This window comes from Physeter macrocephalus, chromosome 7, assembly GCF_002837175.3.
Source record: "Physeter macrocephalus isolate SW-GA chromosome 7, ASM283717v5, whole genome shotgun sequence".
Taxonomy (NCBI): Eukaryota; Metazoa; Chordata; class Mammalia; order Artiodactyla; family Physeteridae; genus Physeter; species Physeter macrocephalus.
This window is the reverse complement of record NC_041220.1, coordinates 111,740,813-111,746,231: the sequence shown is the minus strand read 5'-3', so window position 1 is coordinate 111,746,231 and position 5,419 is coordinate 111,740,813. Positions and strand designations below refer to the sequence as shown.

Here is a 5,419-nt window from a genome sequence, read left to right as displayed (position 1 = left end):
CTCTCTATGGAAATAGAGATGATAGAAATAGAGATAACCAGGTCCAATATATAGGCTATTTTATCATAGTATATATGTTCTTCTTACTGTTTGCTCATTGGTTTTGGTTTTTTTTTTCTCTCTGTCAGTGTCAATACATGTAGATATAGCTCTTTTAATTACAATAATCTATTTTATTAGCTAAATATACTACAGTTTAGTTACCCCTCTATTGATTGTATATAGATTGTTTCCAGTCTTCACTATTAAAATTAACGTTCCTTGTAAATGTCTCTGTGTCTCCATGTACACATAAGCCAAGAGTTTCTCTGGGATATATACCAAGAAGGGGAACTGCTAGATTTTCAGGTAAGTGCATTTTTAATAATACTGTTGTCAAAATGCTTTCCAAAATTTACACTCCTACCATCACTGTATGAAAATATTTTTTGAAGTCCTTACTTGTTATTTTCAAACTTTAAAAATGTAGAATTTTCAGATTTTGAAATTGTTGCTAATCAATGGCTATGAAATTATATTTCATTATTATATTAAATGGCATCTTATTTACTACTAAACTTTTCAAAGTTGACTAGTCACTTGAGTTTCCTTTTTCCTGAACTGAATCTTCATATCCTTTGCCCATTGTTATGGGGTTGAGAAGTGAAGTATATGTGGAGAACAGGCTGGGATTATGGACCAAATGGCAGTGATTGGTTGTTATAAATAAGTTAATCATGCTCAGATGTACCTGTTAAATTCTAACATGCATGTTTTTAGGCTAAATGTGATAGAATGCTTCTTGTAACTTTGCTTAGCATCACCTGTGCTTCACACACCTGGAGAAGATATAAAGGTGGCTGTACAGTCCAGAATAATGTCATTTAAATATCCTTCAAAGTGACTTTTCTGACTCTTCCAAAAACATAGATTTGTAGTATCCTGAGACTGGGATGAAAAAAGGCCATTTTAGATATGCAATATCCTTTCCACATCTTCTATTAATAGCTTCTATACCCATATTTTTAAAGCAAGGTAAAACATTTACTTGTTCAGAGTAATACATGAGCTTGATCAACTGCATTCAATCCAACAAAGTAAGCAGGTACCCATTCACAATTCTCTTTTTGTATTAGGTTGCCTTTTCTGTATTTATTTACAAAATGTCTATGTATATTCTAGATATTAATCCTTTGCTCTCTATGTCATAAACATCTTCTCTCATTCTTGCTTATTGCATCTTTTGTTGTTTGGAAATTTATAATTTCAATATAGTTAAATGTATCAATATATTCCTTTATGGTTTATTCTTTTTGTGTGACTTGTTTAAGATAGCTTCTCTGCCCCAATGCAATGAAGATATTCTTTATATTTTTCAGAAAGTTATATGGTCTTTAATCAAATGGAATTCAATATATGCATATCTTTTTTCACATTTGTATATGCAGTTTGCATTTATCATAGTTAGACATATTGTAATGACACTTCTCTCATGAACTGATATCCCATATATACAAGGTCTGAGTGATTTTTTTGTTTGTTTGTTCATTTCTGCTTTCTCTTTTGTCCTTTTGATGTAGTTGCCCTTTCCTGAGCCAACACCATAGTGGTTTACATCCTGTAAGTATATAAATAAGTCTTGGTAACTAGTATGAGAAGAGTGTCTTCCTCCTTCTTTCTCTTCAGAATTAACTCAGCTGTTTTTGGACTTATACCCTTTCATATTAATCTTGGAATAAATTTCTCAAATCCCGTGAAAAACACTGCTGAAATTTTAATTGAAGTCACATGGAATTTATAGATAAATGTGGATGAGCTGAAATCTTTATGATGCTGAATCTTCATAGCTATGAACATAGTACACATTTCCATTTAATCAAGTTCCTCTTTAAATGCTTCAAAACTATTTTATAATTTTATCCATGTAAAACTAGAATATCTGTTTGCAATTTATTTCTAGTTATCTTATTGTTTTGTTATATTGTAAATGCTTTTAAAAGACATAATATTTTCAAAGAGTTTATTCCTATCATATATGAATACTATGGATTTTATATATAAATCTTATCCCCACCATCTAGCTGATGGATTCACTAGTTGTGTGATTATATGTGTGTATAATCTCTGTGTATATATATATATATCCTTGAGTATATATGAACATATATCATAGATACTCATATATATGTATCACCAAGCTTATTATTTGGGCTGCTCCATAATACTTGTAACTATTCAGTTTTATGAAACATTTTAAGAATATAGTTATATCTTAAAACTCAGATTATTAAATACCAGAATTATTTAGTTTGCTAGAAAAATGTCTTAAAAGCATGGTATTAATTACTAGGGAGAATATAGAAAATATCACATAAGTCCCTGCTATGACCAAGTCTGTCTTCTCAGCAAGCCAAAATAACCTCAGGAAAAATAATATCAACAATAATGATAATGACTACATTGTATTGAGCTCTTATTGAGCTTTTATTGAGCTTTTTGAGCTGAGAACAAGTACTGTTCTCAGCACTTTACTGCTCTAACTCATTTAATCCTCACAATAAGGTAAGAAAGTTAAGCAGAAGTTAGTTTGCTCAAGCACGCTGCTGGCAAGTGGCAGCACTTTTGAGTTTCTCTGAACGGAAAAATGTGGAATATTAGTCTGTTGTTCTCAACTGCAGATGCTTAACCATAATTCTGAGACAACAGGACACCCCTTTGGGTTCCTGACACAACCCTGGTATATATTTTGATTTACGTTGATCTTATCATAGTTGTGGTCTTCACTGTAAGTCACTGTAGCAAAAGATAAAAACTTTCGCCTTAAATCTGCACCATCTCCACATGCTCCAATATTAAAAAGCGGTCACAATTAAATTCACTTTTAAGCCTTTTTAAAACTTGATATGCTAGTTGATGCAAATTCATCTTAAATCATTGCTTTCTTTGAAAAACCCAAGAACTCTTAGTAGATTTTTTTGTAATTAATTTATTTATTTGGTTGTGCCGGGTCTTAGTTGCGGCACGTGGGATCTTTGTTGCTGCCTGAGAGATCTTCATTGCAGCCTGCAGATATAATTCCCTGACCAGGGATTGAACCCGGGCCCCCTGCATTGGGAGTGCAGAGTCTTAACCACTGGACCACCAGGGAAGTCCCCTTATTAACTTTTAAATGAACAGTATATATGATCTTATATGTTTATATTAGGAAACAAAGTCCTAGGAGACTGTAAAAGTCCCACAGTTCAAAGTCTCATGGAGAGTCAGAGGCAGAATTGTACTTCACAGGATTCCTAGCTAAGCTCCTTGTTTGATCTTCCATAAAATGCAGATGGAGATCTGACACCTCAGTGATATTAAAAATTAGCTTAAATAAAGTTTATCGAGTGATATAGTAATATCATTGCTTCAAAGAGAAGTTAAAATAACACCCCTGCCCCCCACCCCAGCAATAGAGAGCTTCAATTTGGGAACTTGCAGAAATCCAGTGAAATAGAGCCTTAAATAAAGTCAGTTAAAATTTTATCTCCTTAAAATGTATAATCTTCTTAGTTGAAGTTTGATTTTGTTTCCATACATTTTCATGGGTTCTACTTTCAAACTGTGTTGTGGAGAGCCCTAGCCATGTAACGTAGGTACCTTTGGGGCTATCTGAGTGCACAGGTCAAAAGGAGACTCCACTCCTGGAGTTCCAGGCCCCCACCCCTTCCTTTCTTCCTCCAGAGCAGCTCTGCTTTTATCTGTGACGTTGGGTGGAGGAATAAGATTGCATTAAAGTAATGGTTCTAAATCCACTGTTTCAGGGCATCTAATCAGCTAAAATGTCTACTTATCTAACTGTACACATTTTATTCTAAGCCTATATAGTACAAGTGAGTTGTAAAGCAATAGACTACACTCTGAGGTCAAATGTAAAAGGCTGGCCTCTCTGAAAGAAAACCATTTCTCAGACAACACTGAATAAAGATTATGGAGTGCTACATTTATTTATTTGATGCCTTATATAGAGTTTAGTGCCTTAAGAGCTGGACTGGAAACATCCTTTATAAATACCCCAGAGTGCCCTAAAGAGCGGGTGTAATTCATTCTGAGCTTTTAGTTATTTCTGGCATCTTCAATTTACTTGGCTTTGGTCCTGATACTTAATACTTCATTCTATTTCTGGCCGACACCAACAATATATAAACAGCCATAAACACAAAAATTATTTTAAATCCACATCAGACCTGTAATTCAGTTCAACAAAAGCAGGATTTTGTGGCATCCTGCCTTCAGATGTTTTTGTTGTGCTATGTGTTAAAAGTATTTAGCATTAATCTAAGATATGTGTTCAGAGTTGAACCTCTTTCTGGTAATGATGCTGAGGTCAGAATTAAACAAAAATCGTGGACATAAGCTCTGGAGTATGAACCGCTACTCCTCCACTTACTAGCTGTGAGACCCTGGGCAAATGATTTAACTTCCCTGTATCTTAGAGACAATAATGATACCTATTCCATAGGCTGCTATAAGGATCAAATGCAAAAAATACATGTAAAGCACATGGAAAAGCATCTATCATATACCTTGCATATAGTAAGTGCTCAATCAACAAGTTATAATACAAGACTAATGTTATAAACTGTGCTATACCACACTTCTAATTTTTAGTTTCTGTTTGCCAAAAATGGAGCATGATTTGACCTGCCATACAACTGAATCTATGCTACAATGAGTTTTCGTTTATAGTCACAAATGGCCTAGATTATCCAATTAATATCAAAATTTGTAATTTAAGAAATATTAAGGAATGCCCATTAAAGTTTCTATTTTTTGGAATTAACATTTTTGTTAATCTCTGGTTTTCAAAATCTCATAAAGTTATTTTTTCTCTACTATTTTCTGGGACTCAATCTCCCCATTAGGCATTTTCTCATCTAACATTAGCAACATTTAAGCCCCTCCTTTGTCATCAGTTTTGTTTGTTTCTTCTTCTGTAGGTCATCTCTTATATTACAAAGAAAATTTTTTTTTTTTTTTTTTTTTTTCGGTACGCGGGCCTCTCACTGTTGTGGCCTCTCGCCGCTGCAGAGCACAGGCTCCGGACGCACAGGCTCAGCGACCACGGCTCACGGGCCCAGCCGCTCCGTGGCATGTGGGATCCTCCCGGACCGGGGCACGAACCCGTGTCCCCTGCATCGGCAGGCGGACTCTCAACCACTGCGCCACCAGGGAAGCCCAGGAAATTTTAAAAAGAAGAAAATCTAGAATAGGCATGCAGTTTGGCTCTGTTCAGCTAGACTTTACTTAGCAGAGAATGGCATGTTTTGATTACACATCCTTGATACACTTGCCAATTCTTCATTCAGTTCTGGGACTGTTGATTCCCTGCCTGTCTCATTATTATCTACCATCCTTGCTCCTGAGAGTGAACACATTTTGAGGAATTATGCCACCTAAGAAA

General features: G+C 34.9%; 1 non-coding gene across 1 annotated transcript; it reads right to left on the bottom strand.

Annotated features, from left to right (window-relative positions):
* Window positions 1–3,054: 3,054 nt before the first annotated feature.
* TRNAG-CCC (transfer RNA glycine (anticodon CCC)) lies at window positions 3,055–3,127 on the bottom strand. Its single transcript has one exon. It is a non-coding gene; the product is annotated as a tRNA-Gly (tRNA).
* Window positions 3,128–5,419: the final 2,292 nt, after the last annotated feature.